The 21,779-nt window shown below is 38.8% G+C and overlaps 1 long non-coding RNA gene and 1 gene segment (V, D, J or C); one reads left to right on the top strand and one right to left on the bottom strand.

The window, feature by feature from the left end:
• LOC140333475 (uncharacterized) overlaps positions 1-21,206 on the bottom strand; it is a 32,085-nt gene extending 10,879 nt beyond the window's left edge. Inside the window, exons 1-2 of the long non-coding RNA XR_011921369.1 lie at positions 21,183-21,206; positions 9,966-10,106 (exon numbers count right to left, since the gene is read on the bottom strand). This is a non-coding gene — a long non-coding RNA (uncharacterized lncRNA). The remainder of the gene's footprint in view (positions 1-9,965; positions 10,107-21,182) is intronic.
• Positions 1-21,779, top strand: part of LOC140333452 (immunoglobulin heavy constant mu-like) — a gene marked incomplete in the record, with an annotated part of 720,383 nt that overhangs the window by 612,913 nt on the left and 85,691 nt on the right.

Raw genomic sequence — 21,779 nt, 5'->3', positions numbered from 1 at the left:
TCTTCATAGTCAGAACAACCACTTAAATAAAATAAACCTTAATATCTTGGGTTTATAAATCATATTTTATAACCACCACTTCTATCAAACTTTCTCCAAATTCACAGGAGGATCATGATCTAACACTCTTAATGCATACCAAGAGGTATATTCAAAGGATTGTTTGAGCTGTCTCTTTATTGAGGAAGATTGGGTGTCTAAAAAAAACTCCCAAATTTCAAAAAAACTTTGCTACCCTAGATTCCTTATCCAAGGATGCCTCAATCCAGGCCATTTGAAAAACATAGTCCAATTTTTCCTTAAAAAGCCTCAAAGTTGGTGGGTTTGGCTCTAGCCATTTGTGCAATATATGAAAAACACAGAAAGAAGGTTTTTTTTGGCAACAACATATATATTTTGTATTAGTGATAACTTCTCATAATACATAACAAAACAGTGATTCGTAACTACTGGAGACACAACTCCAGATCATTACCATTTCAGCCCTGTAGAGGCACTAGACAATGAACTACTAGCAAAAATATACAACATTATCCAAGATATATCACATATACTGACAATGGTTTCGCAAAGGTAATTAAATTAACCAACGCGTTTCGCCTAAGTTAGGCTTCTTCAGGGCTGTCGTAAGTGCTTAAAAAGTCCCATTCTGGAGTTAAAGGAACATAATTGATCATATAAAAAGTAATAAAGTATGCCACCTCCTGACAAAATCTCTTTTTTTATGACAATTCCAAAAAGCATGGTATAGACCCGCTTGGTCTTGCAAACATTTAGGACATCTAGAAGTTGGACTATAGCCCATCAAATAGGCTCTTTGCGGAGAAATATATACTCCATGATAAATTTTTTTAAAGTGTCATTACCCTATACATTGCTGAAGGGAGTACCGACCATGCCTTGGACAATGCTGTTAAAATATCATCTGTTGTTCTACCAGGAAAGTGCACAGACCATTTCACCAAACCAGTTTTCCTAGTAGAATAATCCAGATTTATTTTAAAGATTTTATAATTTTCTGAAGGGTATATCTTTTCTAAAAGGGTTCCCCTTGATGAATAAAGTATCCAAGGGGGTTTTCCAGTCCCTTACCGAAAGAGATTTCAATACTCTTAAAGTATAAGATGGTAATTGCAAAAAAACATATACTGCTGTCCTCAAAAAAGGATATTCAGTTACCACTGTTTCGAACTGGAGAGGTCTTTGAACATTTCTATCTACCAGCGACCTAACAGTCATAACATGAAAAGTTGGCCACTTCTGTAACAAAGAAAGATAGACTAAATGTGGAAGATCTAAATTAAATTACCCTAGTATGGTAGAAAGAGAGAAGAATAACTATTCAAAAGATGTTTACCCCTAATCCTATGCCATATTATCCAGCAAGAGAACAGTATCAGATTTGATACTACTTGCTCAGGTAATAGTTTTTTATGCAAATGTAATACGTATTTTAAACTAATATGAGGTACAAATTGTTGATCTAATATGGAATCAGCATACACATTACTATTATGTATCCAATCCTTAATGTATCTCAAAATACAAGCAGCATTATATGATTCTATCTCCGGTAAATTTACATTTTATTCCTTATCCATTGTTGCAATACTGATAAACCTAATCTAACACACTTGCCTGCCAATATAAATTTAGAGAACAACTTTTTAATTACTATGGGTAAAGATTGGAGAATATAAAGGACCTGTGAAAAAAAGATAATTTTTATTAAACTTATCCTTCCCAAATATGAAAGCATAAGCTTAGACCAATTACGCATTTGTTCAGAGAAAGTTCGAAAAATAAACTCTAAATTCTAAGAATACAATTTATAAGGCTTTTTAGTAATTTGTATTTCTAAATGAATCTTCTCCCTACACCAGAAGAGTATTCTTTACTCCATACGGGTTTGACAAACCATGGTACAACGCCTTGGATTTATCCAGGTTAATAACATAACCTGAAATTTCTACAAGTAAAGGGGTTATTGCCAGAGCTAAAATTTTATAATATTCCGCCGAAAAACCATCCGGACCTGGAAGCCAAAATATTAACTGTATAAAGAACTTCTGATTCTGAAACTGGGGCATTAAGTTGCTCTCTATAATCTGAAGACAACTTAGATAAATTAGCCTTTTCCAATAACGTTTGCAATAACTGTGGTTGAGAACCTTGAGCAGTATATAGATTTTTATAGTATCTTTTAAAGGCCTTTAAAACATCTTGATGAGATGTAAAAAGAGTGCTAGGAGATGGATTCTTTACTCCCAAAATATAGCGCTTAGAACCCAAAGGGTTTACGATTATGTTTTGCTACAAAAGACATAATATATCCTCTCATAACAGCTTTCATAGTAGGCCACAACAAAATTGGGGTGTCCCAATGTTGTAAATTATCATCTAGTCCATCCGCCCAATGGTATTGAAGATAAGCACTAAAAGAGGAGGATTTGAATAAATAAGTATGAAAACCCCATAAACATGCCTTCCTAAAGGATTGTTCTAAATGCAGTTGAAAGATCAGAGGAGCATGATCGGAGAGGGTAAATTACCCAATACACACTTTGTTAATTTTTGAAAATAAGCCTTCTATTGCCAATTCTAGAAACTGTTGAATGAGTTTTGGAATACCAAGTATAGTCTTGCTCCGTTAAATGTAAAAAACGCCACACATATACCAAGGGTATTTGAAGCAATAAACACTTTAATTCAGAAGTGGATGAATCTGATCTAATATTGGTTTGCCTTGATCTATCCAATGATCGATCAATAACTGTATTAAAGTCTGCAGCCAAGATTAGATTTGGTAAAGAACTAGTTAATATCTTCCCACAAAGATCAATAAAAAAGTTGAAGAATATTTATTGGGAGCATATATAGAACCAAAAGTATATCTAGTACGAGCAATCTCCACTATCACAAATAAGTATCTACTAGCAGGATCTAGTTCTGTAGAAATTATTTTGTAAGGAAGATTTTTATTAAACATAAGAGCCACACCTCTTGTTTTAGTTTTAAAAACCATGTAGATCACTTCACCTATCCATGGAGCTTTAAACAATGGGACCTGACCCTCCTTCCAATGTGTCTCCTGCAGTAACACTATATCTGGAGTTTGCTTTTTCAAATGTAATACCACCTTTTTATGTTTTTGAGGGCAATTCAAGCCTGTTACATTCAAAGAAATCAACTTTAAAAGAGATGTTTCCTTTTCAGATGATAATATAGCATCATACCTCCTAGATGTCATACAAATTTTAAAAATGCAACACAACCAACAGAAAAAAATATCCCAAATATTGAGCATAGCCATCCTGACCAATGGTCCTTACATCCAATACGGTTTTAAACAAAAACATATAGGGAAAATTTTAAGAGACAAACCATCCCACCAGAAACAGCACCTCAGGTATATATCACCAGTTTTCCAAAAAGAGAATACATTGCCTGTAAATTATAAGTAACCTTTATATAAAAATATCCCTGAATATCACAATGTAAACTCAATTCTCTTTTTCAACCAACCAATGCCTGCTGTCCATGTATCCTGACAGAGGGGCACTGCATTTGCAAAAAACATGTACAGATCAGACCTTGATTCTTCTCCCTCTGCTTATTCCATAAAAGACTGATGTTGAGACATAAATGAGTAAGAGGGAGTAGGAGAACCAGCTTTTAATGGAGGTTTAAGCTTTTGCTTATTAGTATTCTTGCGTGTTGAAGAGGACTGTTTCCCAACAAATTTATCCATTATGTAGCAATAATTGTAGTAATACTCTAAAGACTCTGTATAAGATGTTGTAACTTTTATAAAAAAGGCAGTAGATAAAAAAATCCCCTTCAAATATTTTCAACAGAGAATGGAGGTCAGCAGTACAATAAATACATAAATCTTCAGGATAAAAAAGATGTATATGAGCAGGGTGTCTGGTTGTAAACTTGATATGGCCGTCATAAATCATGCGGCCAAAGCATGCAGCGCCGACTCCGGGATGTTTGAGCTTTGTGTGAGCCGCTCAGATCGAGCTCACACGCAGCTAATTCCCTGCAGCGGCGCCCACCTTCCGGAAAGATGGATAGAGACAAAAAAAGGGGCGCTGATGGATAGAAATACAAAAAACAAACCAAGCTCAAGGAGCCGTAGTAAAACGCCGGTGCTCTGGACAGCTCCGTTCCCGGAATTCGTGGTTTTTTTTTTATTATTTAAGTCACATAGAGACTCTCTCTCTGCTGTGCTGTATGTGTTTCTATTTTTTTTTTTTTAAATTCTACTGACTCATGTCCAGCTTTCTATTCCATGTATTTTATAGTTGTTTACTTATTAGTCTTTAAAACGTCCATAATCTACTGGATTTGCACAAATACACATCACTGATGTTCCCATAAGCTCACCACTGCCAGACACCCACAAATTTCGGGTCACTTTGTGGTAATGAGGCCCTTTCCACCAACTATGGGTCTTACTTCTAAAGAGGGTACTTTCTCTTTGCCTCTCCCATTTTTGGGCAGCCGAGTATTGGGGGCCGGTATGGAAAGAAGAGGGGGTTGTGGTTTACAGTTAGTGCTTCTACTCTCTCTCAAAAAAAAACACAACTATTGCCTATCACTACTACAGATTATGATGTCTTTGTTGTCGCCAGCTTTTTTAATTTCAGTGTTATAATAAATATAGTTACACTTTTTGGAAGCATGGCAATGCCAATTGTGGTACTTTGCCCATTCATTTAAAGTGAGTTTTAACATATTGTGATATTTCTTAAAAGTCAAAATCTACACTGAAAACATTAGAAGACCTTATGACAGCATAACAAAACTTTTTAAATACATACAATCCATTTCACATAAAAAAAAACTCTATTTGTATGCAAAGTAAAATTATATAAATAGAAAACTGGCATATTGGTTTATTACATCTAATAATCTATTGTATATGTAAATATATTCAGATGAGTTCATATGTAAATACAGAGTAGGCCTATAGCTAGCATATAGCGCAAAGACACATGAGATGTGGGTGAGAAAGGAAGGCAGGAAAGTAAGGGGTTAAAAATAGATGTAAAAAATAAGTGCGGGAAAAGCAAAAGTGCGAAAAAGAAAAAAAAGAGCAGGAAGGAAAAAAGTTGGGGAAAGGGTTAGTGAGATGATTGGATAATTTGTTTGAGCGGAGGGAAAAAATTAAGGTATAAATAAAACGGGCTTGGGGGTGAGGGGGCAGTAAAGTACCTTGTCAGCAAGCAACTCAGGGGTCCAGAAACCTGTGGTGGTCACCTACTATGGCTGAATTGGATGTGTTGTTGGGCTGTTTGCATGCTGCGTCCGAAAGTTGTGGGGTCCATTGGCTGGAGGAGCAAGTATCCTTGTTAGTAGTGGGGGCTGGGGGGAGTGGTGAGCCGGTGCAGCCCCCCATGTTGAGTGCTCGGTGGTCTAGGCCACCAGAGCGCTGGAGTCCCAGGTCGCCCCCAAGGTTCCAGCGCTGTTCTAGGAGCCCCAGGTGGGACTCTCCATCTTCCCCTACTTCCAGTCAACACAGACTGACCAGCAGGGGGCGCGGGAGTAATCCTCATCCAAGGTGGGACCCCTCCGCAGACCGTGATGGGGCCCCATCCACCGGAGGCCGGTCTGTGCACTGCGGGAGTTGGTAGGCTGCAGCAGGTCGCCTGGCGGGAGGGTCCAGGGGTGGCGCTGCTCGGCGTGGAGGTGGGTTTTCCAGGGGGACAGAGTCGGTCCTGGCATTCATGGCGGTCAGGCCTCCAAGTTCAGCAGAGGAGGCAGCTTCACAGTCCCGGAGGAGTGACTTAGTGATCGGAATGACTGAGGTGGGTTTTTGGATTGTGGTCGGTGGGCGGAGACTTGGAGAGGAAGTCAGGCCTGCCGGGTCAGGAAGAAGTTCCGGGTTGCGGTTGGCGCCCAGATCTGAAGTCAGAAGCCGGCATAGAGGAGTGGGTGAAAGTAGAGGATTGGCCACTGCAGGAAAGGTGGAGGTGTGTTCGGAGGGTGAGGTGACCAGTAGTTTTGGTCGAATATCTCACTATTTGATTCGACAGAATAGGGGGATATTGTTCGGGTGATCGAATGCCGAATTCGAACACCATTAAAATCAATAGTGGGAAAATTCAGGTTATTTTTAGGGACTGTGAAGAACTGCAAGCTGACAGCTCTGCTCCCCTGATTGCTCTTGCAGCCCTTTGTATGTGTTCTTGGATAGAGTTTCTCTAAAGAGGGTCACTTTCTTAGGAAGGGAATGTCAGGTGATGGGCGTGGATCAAGTGGGCTGCAGACATCAATCCCACCAGCAGAGGGAGTGCTGTTGCTGAGATAATCTCAGGTGTTATTTAGATTTTTGCCAGCAGAGGGAGTGCATCTGTGGAATACCCTGGTTCTCTGAGGCAAGGGAGCAGCTGACACTTGACTTGGAAAAGGAAGTATGCAGAGTGTTGGATCCAGAGGCAGAGATGGTGCTGGCAGCAGGGGACTGCAAGGAGGGTGAGCAAGAAGAAGGCACAGATCCCCTGGACCTGCTGGAATCTGTGACAGGGACAAAGTGTTTTTGGTTTGGCAGGGGTTTTGGTTTTACGGGGTTATCAGAAAGGGGGCAGTAGTAGAGACTCCAGGAGGTGGGTGTTCTTGGAGATGTTGGGTGAGTTATGCTGCTGCTTGCAGGATATTTGTTTTAGAGGTTTTGAGGTTCTCTTGTTTCAGACTGCTTTTGGGGCATTGCGCCCGGGTGAGGTGGTAATACCCAGCAGGACTAAATTGGGGGGGCTTGATGTGGTCAGATATCTAGTTAGAGGATGGAAGAAGGCAGGGGAGTGAGCTTGGAATTAGGGTCATTGGATGGCGTGGAATTGTGCCCAGGACGCCTGGTGGGCGAGTATCTTAGGATTCGTCCTCTGAGGGAGGGGCCCTTTTTTGTGCATGAGGATGGGACATTTTTGACTTGATTTCAGTTTGGGGATGTGTTCAGGAGATGTTATATACTTACTGAATACTTATAACACACTTTCAGGAGTGGGGTGGCCACAGAGGCGACAAGGTGGGGACTGGGGCCTGAGGTGATCCAGCGAACTGGTTGCTGGGAGTCCGAGCTCTTGAGGTTCTATATTCGCCCTAGCTTTTTGTAGGTGAGCGGAGTGTTCCCTGGCCAGTTTCGGTCAATTTGGTTATGGTTACTTGCAAAAGAGAGGGGGCCGGTTGGGCAGTACCGTGCAGAAGGGGGGAGTTTATCTTTGGAGGATGGAGGTTGGTATTTTTCTCTTCTTGTATTTACAAATGGTCCAGAATGTCTGATCTGGATATTGGGACACTCATTTGTCTATTTCCAGGGGTTCCAGGAGTGCTGACACGCGGCAGAGTGGACAGCAGCTGGGTTTAACACGATAGGTTTCTCAAATTCGATGGATAGGCATTACGGGCATGCAGTGGCAGAGGGTGGTGGTTTAGACAGACCACCTAATAAGCTGCTAATCCATGTGGGGGGCAATGATTTGGGGACACAGTCTATGCATGAGTTAATCAGGGATATCAAGTTTGATTGCCTGAGATTGCGGGAGGTGTTTCCAGGGACTATTTTGATGTGGTCTGATATCATGGCAAGGGTGTCCTGGAGAAATGCTCGATCAGCGGAGCAGCTGAATTGGGCGCCTATCAAAGATATTAGGGAGGGGACAGGTTTAAAGTTCGAATTGGTGGTTTGGTTGTGAGGCATTGGGAACTGGAATCTGAGCCTGGTATGCGGTGGGCACCGTTTTATGGCTGTTGAGCTTGCAAGATTGTTTACCGAGTGTGTTGCAAGTGTGGAGGTGCGTGCAAACATAAGGTCTCATGTTTGTGGCAGGGTGGAGTTCTTTCATAGGTCCATGAAAGTGTTATAGTTTTGGGGAAGTAAGAAAACAAGGGGATGAGACCCGTCAGGGTATGGGTCTCCATGTTGAGGGTGGCCCTGGCTGATACTTGGTTGTTGTGGGGGCTAGGTGTCAGAGGTGGTTTTTCGCTCATTGTCTCTGAGGAGGTGTGCTAGCGGTCAGGGGTCTGGTTAGTGAGCGGAGGTAGTTTTTTGGTAAACGGAATATGGGGGAGTTCATGGAACTGTAATAAAGAAAACATTTTGGAATGCTGTGTTGGAGGGGTTGTTTGAGGTTAAAAGATGTGTTCATTATGTTATATATATATTTATGGTTTGTTAAATAAAATGGGCTGCTATGGTCAATTTAATTCAACAGATATCTGGTGTGTTTAATTGGGTGTAAGTTGGAAAAAAGGGGGTGTGGGGTTAAATTGGTTGGCTGTGACGTTCATGAGAATCACAATGTATGAGATCAACTAAATAAACTTATTTACATAAATGTAAAAAATAATGATCTTTGTTTAATGAAAACTGAAACTAGAATACAATCATTTTTGATACATTTATGATAAATTCCAAATAACCCATTTCATTCTTTTTCTTCTCTTAAAATTGGATCTTTGCACAAATAGCAACATTTTTTTGGTATAATTTTATAAAATGTAAAATGCTCCACCAAAAAAACAAGTTAGCTTCTCTGGTGAATTCTCCAATTATCAAAGTTCTAATCCTGATAAATTATCAAAATAATTGTGTTCTGTAGTCAATGCCTCTCTGTCTGCTATTTAAATATTATTTAGCTGAAATTTCTTGCTCCTCATATTTCATATTTTTTTTTAAAAAATGTTATGAAATACCAGTATTCTTCCCAGGCTTTGCTAGCCAAGTACAGGGTGCTGAATATTTTTCAGTCACCTGATTGTCAGCTAACAGCCATTCAGCATCCCTACTTAATAGAACGACCCATAATTCTTCCACGTCTCTGTTCCTGAACATCATTGTTGGTGCTTTGTTCTTTGAAGCAGCCAACATTTGATTCCCTGTCACACCAATTTTTAAAGGATTCCTATTAAGGTAATGAGTTTTACGGGGATTAACCATACTGGGGTTCAGGAGAGCTCACTATAACTGCACCTATGAGAAGCACCTATATGTAGGGAAGTTTATGTGTGGTTGTGTTAGTTTGTAGATCATGAAAAGGGTAGCTTCTAGCCCAACCTTTAGCACCCCATCAGAACCTCTGCCCCCACCCCTGACCACCACCTGCTTACCAACCACTCCCCCACCAATAAATACCCAAACACCAATCTTGGATTTAAATTGGCTGGCATGCAGCCATTTATTTACCCACCAATAAATAAATTAATCATTAAAGTAATTAACAAACAAATATCCAATAATAAATAAATGACAAATAAAAAAATAAATTTTACATAAAATAAATTTTAGGATTATTTAACACCAACATATTACATTGAATATAACCTAATTAACCAACAACCTTATTCCCCCCTTTTAATAATACATAACCATAATATCCATAATGTTATTAAACTTCCGGTTATACACCCAAACAACAAGGTTACAGGTTTCCTATTGGAATTTTCCACAAATGTTAAAATTCACAAAAAAAAAAAAAAACATTTATTGCTCCTGGGAGCCTACTATACATATCTAGGCACTGTGGAACAATTTCCAAGGGAAAAGGGTCTTTTTTTAATGCATAAACAGCTGAATTTTTAATGACTAAAGTCTTTTTTCAACCAAAAAATAAACAGCATAGGGTTTGCACTGATATTGAAACCAGACCCTTAAATGGGCTCGAAACCTTCCAGGATAAGAAATAGGGACAGCAAGTGTATGTGCCCCCTCTCCTATGTATAAAAAGTCCTCTGCAATTTGATTTGATAAAAAGGAAGGGGGCGTCTGTGGGTGCGGAGCTTATTTGGAATCTGAAAGCCATGTTAATAAGGGGATCCACAGATTTCCTCCCTTTGCTGCAGCAAATGAGTACAGGGGTACATAGTCCCCATTCCCATAAAGGGTTAAAAAATCCTAGAAATAATGACACAACATCATGAATAAAAAAATACTTATTTATTCATTTTTTTAAGTAACTTACCTGTTTTAGAATCCAGCAATATGTACATGTGCGCACCATAGATGATCCATTTATCCAGCAATGAAAGCTTCTCTTCCAGCATCACTACAGCCTTCAGATTGAACTTATCCAGCATGGGCTCCTATAGTCAAGGACAACAAGCTGAAGGGGGAAAAAATGAAGGGTGCTCAGATCAACATATTCAGGATAATGTGGCTAGGTTAATATCAGAATAGCCAGTAACACATAACCTTTCCTTTGGCTGTATTCTCAGTGCCTGCTCACATAGCTCTGTTAATGCACCCAGACACTGCAAACAACTCAATTACTGGAACAATAATTGGAACAGTTTACAAATCACGAGCACCTTTTGACCCAGTTAGATGTTCGCCCGTGTGGGCATTTTTTAATGTCCATAGTGATGACAACACTATGGTCATCTGCAAACTATGTGCTCAACACTTGAAACGAGGCAAAAACCCAAACAAACTTGGAACAAGTTGCATGAGCACTCATTTAAAAAGCCACTATCCGGTAAGCTGACGGGAACACCTGGTCAAAGCACAGAGCTCTGTGCGACCATCTCCGCCCAAGAAGCAAGCTCAAACTGCTCGATCTTCCTCCGCTGCCTTTCCTCCTTCTGCCACCAAAGTTACTTGTGCTACTGCCAGAAATTTGAGTGGGGCATGTAGCCGAGCATTACCTTTTTCAGGCTCCACCAGCAGTGAGCAGGAGCTCCAACAAAGATCAGCTGCTGTTTGTCGCATTGCTAGCAGTCAAGACCAGGCATCATTGCCATCCCCCACAACTTCGACCCCATCATCCAATCTTTCTGTGGTTAGCATTAGCAGCATCCAACCTTCCATCCCCAGATGCTGGAGCGCAAGAGGAAATATGGCCCAAATGACCCCAAAACAAAGCTAATCAATGTGGCAATTGCACAGTTGATTGCATTGGAGCTCCTCCCTTAGTGGCTGGTGGACTCCAATGTGTTCCCTTACGCACTATGCGCGAACCCACAGTACGTTATGCCTAAGCGACAGTATTTTGCAGAAAAATGTGTTCCTACTTTGCACTGGTTGGTCGAGCAAGCATGGAGTGGGAAGATATATTTCCTATACAGCTCACTGGGTAACTTTGGTGGCAGCAGGGGAAGAAGCAGCTGCAGCAGGGCCTGCATACCTACCTCTGCCCAGAGCACATCATCATGCAATTTCCTCCTCAACCTCCACTTCCACCTCCTCCTTTGACTCTTGTGCCTCAACCTCTTCCTCCAGGGACACTTTGCCGTGGAGTCCCAGCACCTCCTATTCAGCAGCATCTGTTCACCGCAAGCAACAACCTGCAGTTTGCTTTTTCAGTGCACAATTCAGAAGTTGTCATGCAGTCCTGAGGTTGCGAAGCCAAGATTCCCTCTGCCACACGGGACAGCCATTCTAAGTGCCTTGCGGGAGCAGAAGGACATATGGCTAACTCCCAACAGACTTCAGCCAGGCAAGGTCGTGTGTGACAACGGGTCCAATCTGCTGGCAGCCCTGCGTTGTGGGAAACTCACACACGTACTTTGCCTGGCTCATGTCATGAATCTGATAGTACAGCGCTTCCTTAGGAATTACCCAGGCCACCAGCCGCTGATTAATGCAGCGGCAGAGGTCGTCTAAGCCAAACTATGCAGGCTTTTTTTCAGCGGAAGCAAGCTGCCAGTCGTGCAGCAATTGCCAATGACACTCAGCAGTGGTACTCAGTCATGGTGCAGGAATACCTGAGCTCTGCATGGGACATCTACAATCTGCAAAGCCAGGACCCACTGGGCTACTGGGTATCCAAGCTTAAGCAGTGGCCGGAGCTAGCAGAACATGCCATTCAGATCCTTGCCTACGCGGCCGCAAGTGTGTTATCTGAAAGAACGTTCAGTGCATCTAGGGGCGTAGTGAGTGAAAAGGGGATTCAGCTCTCCACAGAAAATGTCGACTGAGTCACTTTTATTAAAATGAAAAAGGCTTGGATCGGCAATGACTTCAACACCCCCTCTGCAGAGTGTACTGATTAGTAATCAACTGCTGCACAGCCTGCTGACATCTTGATGGGAAGAGCACGTTCACAGCCTTCGGAATCTCCTTCTACTCCTCCCCCTAGTGGCCCTCCACTCTGTCTCCGAGGTCTCTGAGGCCTATAACTTGCAATGGAGCTGTGTAACTGGCTAAGTTTTTTTTACCGAGCATCTCCCTCAGGGCCCTCTGCCTCTATCTACTTTGAGGCCTATATCACTTGTAATGGAGCTGTGATTCATAATTAAATATTTGTATTTTCAGTAGAGAAATTTTTCTGTCCTTTGGATAGATAGCAAGTGGTATAAAAAAAAAAAATAGCTGTATGTTTTTTACAGAAATACAGAAGTTTTTCTGGCTTTTTTGAAAGATAGCATGTAGGATCAGAATGAAAAATCTGTATTTTTTACAGAAATACAGAAATGTTTCTGTTCATTTTGATAGATTGCAAGTGGTATCAGAATTAAATATCTGTATTTTTTTACAGAAATACAGACATTTTTATATTTATTTTGATAGATTGCAAGTGGTATCAGAATTAAATATCTGTATTTTTTTTACAGAAATACAGAAATTTTTCTCTGTCAGGAGTGGTAAATGCAGGCACGCCCTGACCTTATATAGGCCAATGGCTGCTTGTGTGGTATGCAGTGGCAGACAGCCAATTGGCTGCCTGCCACAAAAAACTTGGAGGGGAGCATCCCTTCTGTTATTGGAGGGCCCTAGGCATCATGGGGGAGGTCCCTAGGCATTGTGGGAGGGTTGAATTCGGGGCTTCGACCCCAACAAAATTTGGGTTGGGTTCACCCGAATTCGAACGGCCATATTCGGTTCAAACATTAGGACGACCCGAATTCGAACAACAACACTGAAGAGTGCTCTAAAATAAACAATTTCTGTCCTTTTTTTCATGGTTTTTATGCAGTTTTTAAAGTGATATACATATTTCAATATACCTTTGAAAATGAAATCTGCTGCACTGATGATTCAACATACAAAATACATAAGTGAAGCCTGTAATACGGATAAACTAAAAATAAAAAAAAGTCAGATGAATCTGCCCCTACTTTCAAGAAAATAATGCTGAAAAGTCTTTATCTATTTAGCAATTTTGAAGCATGATGATGTACTCTTAAAGCGTAAGTAAACCCAAAACAAAAAAAGCACACTTACCTTCAATACCACAGATTAGTCTATCCATCGGGAAGGTTCAGCATTGTCTCGACTCCCAAAAAATCTTGATGATCTCATTACGCATAACATTTTTTTCCCTATTGATGAAAGGGCATCTCGGGCATGTGCAGAAGAAGCAGCCAAGAGCCTCCAGGGATGGGTGACGTAGGTATCCCGGGAGGCTTTGCACTCTCATTCATTCTTTCGCCTTGCACTTAAAAAAAACACTAACAAGCAAAATGTATACTTTAAATACAAAAGTTGTCTACCCTGTTATGTAAAGTAAAAATTTTGAGTTTAGATACGCTTTAATTAAGAAGAGCACAGAATTTGTGGCCTGTTGCTTGTATGCATATTTAAAGTGGACCTAACTAGGAGATTTTATAAGCCTCTATATCAGGCCTGGTTCTATGACATATATGCTAATCTGTTTGGTGTCCTCATCTTTGGCTTTTAATCACTTCTGAATCAATACCCTAGAATGAGTTTACAATTTAAGGAGCCTTCAAAATGGGTCTAGGTCAAAAAATGTCACACAATTATTTTTAATGTTTGTCTCAGGTGAGTGACTCAGGTGAAGATACTAAAACTTTACATCAAGGCAAATTTGTCCTCAAAATACCATTAGAAAAAGATTCTTAGTTTGCTCATGTAAAGTGTGTAATCGTTTCTTATTTAGAGACAAGAGTTTGTTACACCAATTACATGAGGGCATAACATCTACTATTGGTCAACAGCCGTGCCAACAGTTCATTGAAGAGTAAGTGACCCACCAAAACAAATTTAAAAAGTACAAATACTTTACCTAGTTAAAAGGGGAAGAGTATGGGTTTTTTAATTACACTTTGGGTGATTCTGTGATAGTTTGTGTTAATTAATATATTCTTTGTAGATCCATTTTGAAGGCTCCTTAAATTGTGTGCCTGAGTGGTGAAACATGTTGATAGTTGCATATGTGATTTAGCTAAAAGAAGTCTTTATTTAGCTGGCGCCATTTTCTTACTGTATTCATGTGGTTATAAGATTTTATTTTTTTCAATATTATTTTAAATAAATTGTAATTTTTTTATACATATGTTGTAAATATTTATCGCCAAAGATACCTTAAAAAATACCTCTATATATACCTTTTAGGTATTTGGAAAATAATGATGATTTTAAATAACACCATGGATGTATCTGTTCACAATTCTTGTATTTACATTTCTATTGATTCCTGATTTCCTGTATTTTGCAGGTAAATGTGGGTACATCTGTTTATATTTGAATTGGTCAATATTCTAGTATATAGCATTCCTTACAATGAATTGAGCGATGACAGATTATATCATCTCCCAATGGTAGGTCCAGTTGGAATTGAAAACCTCAAAAGATGGTTTGTTTAACAAAGTTGCATTAGATTGTCAGCTTATCTTCAAATAAATTTACATATTTTGTTTATTTACATAAACCGTTTTTTTCCAAACAATAGAGATGTAATGTTATAAGCCTCAAAGTTGCAAAAATTGTCACTAACTATGATAATGCAGCTAAGTATCCACCTCATACAACTTACCCCTGCACTCCAACTTCACCATCATTCAAAAACAAAACAAGAAGCCAGCTAGTGGTACTGAAGTGCTCAGTAGCAACAAGCAGCAAGCTGAAGAGCAAGAGCACAGTAACAGAGATATCAGCTTGTTGGTGTATTTTTCCTTTATATTTAGCTATTTGCCTGACGTTAAACTTGAATTTTACATAAAGTAGAGCTAGTCTAAAGGTTAAGATAATATGTATGATTAGTTTGAGAGTTCCTAGTTCCACCAATTACGTGGTGAAGGAGAGAAGCCTAAACAAATAGTAGTTATACTATATATACTATGTACTTCCCCTTCATAAAATAGCGGAAGGTAAAAGTTAGCATTACAAAGAAGTTTAACCATAAGGGTTATGTTACATTTAAAGTAAATTATATATACACTAGTTTTCAGTACCAAGCTCCTTCTTTGCCCTGAAAACCAACTCCAAGCTAAACCACATCTGGGATCCTAGTCCAGAAATTGTTTACACCCAAACCACTAACAGCAATCTTGTACTGTACTGATAAATAAATGCCTATGCTGTTTTACCTTCTTAAAAGCAGACTTACAAATGATAGCTCTGGACTACATTAAACAACACTGCCCCCTTATGTGCCTTATTATGTCTGAAGGATGCAGTGGTTATTATATATAGCCCAACAATCGTATTGGCACAAAAAGGGAAGCACTTTTGTTCGCTGTTCACTATTACAAGTATGCAAATCTATGCAAACAACTTTCTGTGTAAATATAATGGGGTCCACAATTGACATCTCATAAACAGAATTCGAGCAAGCAGATCCTAAGCTGGGTTTTTAATTACAAGTCCAGACATGAAGAATAGTCTTTGGTTACTGATTCCGATTTTAGTACAATGTAATTGACCATCCTACATTTTTGAGCAATATTAAAGATATTTTTGGAAGAAGAATAACATTTTTACTTTTTGTTTACAGGTGTGAAGTCCCAAATCTCTATAACAGAATCTGGTCCTGGGGCTGTGAAACCAACAGAGACATTAGAACTGACCTGTAAAGTGACGGGAGCGTCCCTGACTGACAGCAGTAAGATATGGGCAATACACTGGGTCCGGAGAACCGGACAGAAGCAGCTGGAGTGGTTGGGAAGAATAAAATATGATGAAACTAAAAATTATGCCCCTTCACTACAAGGAAGGTTGACTTTATCACGAGACACAAATAAAGGAGAAGTTTACTTCAAACTCACTGGAGTTAAACCAGAGGAATCAGGAACATATTATGTAGCAAAAGAAACACAGCATAAAATAATAACTAAGAATATGTACATAAAGTTTATTTGAATAAATTGTTTATAGTGACTATGAACTATTCTTGTAGAGAAGTGTAAGGAGAAAGCTGTGTCGAAATGCATACCTAATGAGGAACAGAATATGCTAAAAACATGTAATACACCTCAGCAATACATGAACATTTCCTTGTGTTTTTTATTCAATGGAAATAAATACAGGAAAATACCTGATTATTCTGTCAGAATTGTCCTGCGGACTGAGTTTTGTCAACACTACCCAGATTTCTCCTGTTAAACTACTCTTCACCCATCTATACAGGATGATTACTCTATAGTCCTACGATAAGAAGTTGGAAGGCAATAATTTATCCTGTGATGACAAAGGCAATATGTACTAGATTTAGGAAAGCTGTATTGATATCAGCAGCTTCCAGTATGGATCTGCAACTTATTTGCTTTATGGTCCACTTCTAACAGTCTCATGTGAGTGCAAATAACTATCTTTATTCAATAATATTACATGCTATTAACACACTATAATGTGCTTTGCGCTGAATTCTAACATGTTTAACATGTCATTTTTGCAAAGTAGAATAGAAAAAGCTAGTTTTTATACAAGGAAAAAAAATACATATATCCTGTACATACTGTTTAAAAACATATATTGATCCCTATGTACACATGGTATTATATGTTATATTCAAACTACTTCATATAATAAAACAATAATGTCATTTTCCACCACAACTCAAAATCACAAAAATCACTGACAAAAAAAAAACAAATCTATTGATATATTTTTACATATGCTGTATATATGCTTTACTTTCCTTAAAGCAGGTTTTGGACTTTGGACTGGAGTAATAGACAGTTTGTGTATGTAATGGATATGGAGAGTGGCCATTTAATTGACTTAGTTGGTTATTCTATGTATATACACTCAATAATTGTTGTTGGAAACAATCTTTCACAATCAATTCCAGCAACAAATGACTGAAAGATGAATAAACGAAAATGTACAGCACTGTTAAGCTCTATGAAGGGGGGGGGTTAAGGGAAATTTGGCACTCTCCTCCCTTTACTTCTATTGTAGTCACTCTTCTTCTGTCGTTCATGGATCTTCCAGAATGGATCTATGTACGACAATATATGACCTCTGTACACATGCCAGATTCTATAGATTAGCCCAACAGCTCCTATCAGCCAAGAATCATCTGATGTGTGTATGTAAAATCTGAACTTAGGCATTTGGCTGAAAAACTTGCACAAATCATTTAAAGAATACAAGGCTCGCTGCAAAACTGGACTAGCATGGCTACAGTCTCTTGCCAAAGAAATACTGCAAGGAGTTCTATAATGTACAACCATGGCATAAGGGGGTTTCTGCTTCATTAGGATGCAGGATGTCATGTAGCAAAGAAAGGATGGCCATGGGCTCTACATTGGCAAAGGTAATTCATTCAAAGGCTCTGGCCCTGATTCACCAAGCAAAATCGGAGGCTCGCTTGCGCATTCATATTCGTGATCAGAATCGGAAGCCTTTCGCTCAATTCATCAACTAAATTTCAGGCGTATTCGCGCCAAAGTTAGTAACAGAAATGATCTCGCTGCTGGAGCCGCGCATCCTCGGCAGTTTGACACTGGCGAGCTTGCATTAAAAGTCACTGTTCCTCTAAAAAAAGCATTCTTTCTAATTAGCCCTAAAAAAAATGTTTGTGTTGTTCAAATGTTATAAAAACATCTATATGGGCTGGGAAAAAAGCAGATTTTAAAATGACTTATTTCTTTTGTGTTGGGCAAAAGTTAACTTTTGCCCAACACAAAAGAAATAAGTTCAGCTCCTCTACATGGGTGCCTATCTAAACACTTATGATGCTTGATCGGAGGAGCCGCCTGGGGATAAATCTTGCGACTTTCAGCGGGCGAAACCTCGGCTTTGCCATCCAACTAGATTTTCCCACACAAGTCAAAAGCACACACGCGTTCTTGTTTGCTTCTATAGATATATATTTAATCTATGTTGCTGCATTTGATACTTTGCTTACCCTTTAGCAAAATAGCTTCTTTTTTTATTTTTTTTATTTGAATGTTTAATGTCCATTTTGCAATTTTGAAGTCAATTTTAATGCTATGGTATTGTGTTTGTAGCCATATTGTTTGATTGAAAAATTCTGCCTTTATTACCACTTTTCAATGTTTGTCCTGCAAACATATTTTCTAATCCAGTTTTCCACCCTTGATAGGCCAAAATTGCATATTGGTTTGGTAAGTATTTTTTGAATGCAATATTTGTTTGGCCATTTTATTAACTATTTTGGCTTTACATGGAAGTGTGGGTTTACATATGTTTTGTTTGTTATTTTTAATTTGTTTGTTATTTAGTGTAAATTTTAGTGATGTGTGTTTTATTTTTTTTGTCATGTGTTTTTATATTTTATTGTGACCTTTTAGCAAATATTTCTTTTGAATAAAGTTGTTTGTAAAATGTTGTTTGTTTTTTGGGGGTTTGTTGTTATGTGATCTCCTTTCCACTCTCCCAGGACACACAGTTTAAAAAGACAATTGTGATTGTTTTTATTGTTTTTAAGCTGTTCCTTTCTCTGAATTTTTTTTAAGGCTAAAAACAGCACAATTGTCTTGTTAAAACTCAGTTGTTTGATGCGCAAAGTTGTGTGCCAAACTTCAAAAGCATGTAGCTCATAGTTGTGCACCACAAGGGACCCGCTATGTGCGCCTGAACTGTTATCAGTTGAAAAATGCACCGCACTTTTGCACAGTCCTTGTTCAGGTAAGTTTGTATTTTTTTGTGTATATTGCTTGTTTTGCTTCATATGCACTCATGTGTGCATAGCCAAACATGTATGTATGCATTTAGATATGTGTACATATACATAGAAAAGAGAAATTACAAGAAGAAATAGGCAAAGAGGGCTTTTTGCACCATATTGCTTCGCATTGAAAAGACTGCCTATTTGTTCCTATGATTTCTGATATCATGGGCTTTGCTAAAAGCAACATTCATGGAGGATATTGCTTCTGGTTAAAAGAAGGAATTCACCTTTATGTGCTTCCATTACCACAGTGAGGTGAGTAAGTCAATTATATATAGTGGGCCAGGATCTAAAATGCCATTCAAACCTGCAAAAACACCCTGAAGAGATGGAAAAGCAAGAAAATGTTTGGCTCAAAGTGGATTTGGTCTTGGAACTTTCATATACTATTTGTTTTATGTAAACACCTAAATAATGCATACACTTCACTATTTATCAGCATTAAGTTAAGCAACAACACAACATCTGTTCATTTCTAAGAGTGCCTGACCCTGCTTGTGAGCTTGGCAATCAATGAGCTTTGATGTTGTGCTTGGAACCTGGACCTCTTTCCATTACCATCAGGTGTGTTAGAATGAGTATGCAACTCAGCTGGACAACTAATTGACAACCAGTTTGGACAGCAAGTGGAAGTGTGTTTGTATACAATAGTGCTAAGATCAGGCAGCACAGCAAAATGACAACAAACCTATAACACAACTACAAATGAACACAGGAGTTGTGTGGGGGCAAATCAACATGAGTGCAAATGTCAGACTATTAAAAAAAAATAAAATTATGACAATTTATTTAGAAAAGGAATATGTACATAATACATTCAAATACCAATATGTGACAATGGCAACGAGGGGGGTCAAGTAGGAGTTTGGTGTGGAGACAGTTATACTCAATACTTGTGGATAAAATGACAACACATTGCTGAAGAATTGCTAAACTACAGAAACTGGCATTACAAACCAGGCACAAAAACATTGCAGCAACAGATGAAACTAACAATCATGAAGATTACAAAATACCACATCAACGCACAAACTTACTTGATTAAAAGAGATGTTAACAAAAATGTTTCAGTGTAGCTGTGTTTGGTGGCATAGAGGGCAGGGGAAGTAACTAATTACTATTTTATTTACTCATTTTATCATTGTTTAATGAAGTAACTTTTAAGAAATAAAGTTTGAAGTAGCTTTTAATAAAATAAACTTTGTTTATAAATTATTTTTATTACCCCTATATAGTGAGGCTGACCCTAACATATTGCTGTTTGCTTGTCAATTCAATCTTGGTTTGCACTCCATTATAGAATATGCTACAATGCCTTGCAGAGTTCCATGGAGCCCCCCATAGCCACCCTTGTACATTCACTGCTGAGCCAGATCTTCAGCAAATAATAAGGCTGCATTTGTGTCTGATGATAAGTATGCTCTCTCCTTTGCTGGCGTTAGGGGGGATGTGAAATGTAGTCCTGATGAGGAAGTTTAAAAAATTGGCTTGAAATGATCCACAATGAGTAGCCAATTAATATAGGCACAGAAGTGAGGACCCAACCAACCATATGTATATAAAAGTATATAACAACAGGGACAGAGTAGGAAGAGCTACTGGATATTTACATTGAAAATGTATTACAAAGACAACACAGAAAAAGAAAAGAGAAAGAGTAAGGAACAACCAAAGACGATAATGGGGAGGTTTGAGGGTTTGGGGGAAACCATATCCACCATATTCACATCCCACCTTGGGAACAAGTTTAAGCCCTAAGGCTTACCCTTTAACCCAAGGCCAGATTGAATTTGGGGGACTGCTTATAGAATCCAAGTGGACCTAGTACCAAGGTAGCATTCTCTGAGATCATCTTTGTCAGCAACTAGCTGAGACAAGTAATGTATTCCTTACAATCCACTATGCCATTCAAAAATGGACAACAATGCTGTAAAAACTGCCCAAGCCATAGATGATATTTATAGCCAAATGGCCGTATTAACTCCAAAAGGGAAGCACTTTTGATCTGTGTTAACTATAGCAAATATGTAAATCTTTATATCTATGCAAATGCATACAATCAACTTTCTGTGTAAATATAGGGTGTCCCCAGATAAGCTCCAACAAACACAATTACTGAAAATAGATCCTAAGCTGTGTATTTCTACATTTAGGTTCAGACATGAAGAATAGTCTTTGGTTACTCATTGTGATTTTAGTACAATGTAATTGTCCATCCTACATTTTTTAACAGTATTAAGGTAAATATTGGAAGAAAAATAACTTATTTTACTTTTTATTTACAGGTGCAAAGTCCCAAATCTCTATAACAGAATCTGGTCCTGGAACTGTGAAACCAACAGAGACATTAGAACTGACCTGTAAAGTGACCGGAGCCTCCCTGACTGACAGCAGTAAGATATGGGCAATACACTGGGTCCGGAGAACCGGACAGAAGCAGCTGGAGTGGTTGGGAAGAATAGCGTATGAGGAAACTAAAAATTATGCCCCATCACTACAAGGACGACTGACCATATCAAGAGACACAAATAAAGGGGAAGTTTATTTCAGACTTACTGGAGTAAAACCAGAGGAATCAGGAACATATTATGCAGCTAGACACACACAGCATAACATAGTAAATGAGGATATGTACACAAAGTACAACAAAGTTTACCATAAACTGGTAACGGATTGTTTGAGTTACTTTGTAATCCTTCTGCCTGGTCCAGAATTGTTTATTTTAAGGTTTTCTTTACATTAGTTGATAGGGACATTAATAATAGTTTTCAACACCAAGCTTCTCCTTTGCTCTGTAAAATCCAAACTTTCCCAATTCTGAGATCCTAACCTTGAAATACATTACACCTCATCATTAGGTAGCTCCTACAAGTTAGAATGGAAAAGTTAAAAGCATTCTATGAATATAAGGAGCAGTGACTAAAATTTACAGTCCAGACACATTAAATAATTAAG

The sequence above is a fragment of the Pyxicephalus adspersus genome, chromosome 6 (genome assembly GCF_032062135.1).
Source record: "Pyxicephalus adspersus chromosome 6, UCB_Pads_2.0, whole genome shotgun sequence".
Lineage (NCBI taxonomy): Eukaryota > Metazoa > Chordata > Amphibia > Anura > Pyxicephalidae > Pyxicephalus > Pyxicephalus adspersus.
Note: the sequence above shows the minus strand (reverse complement) of the source record. Positions and strands in the feature narration are given on the sequence as shown.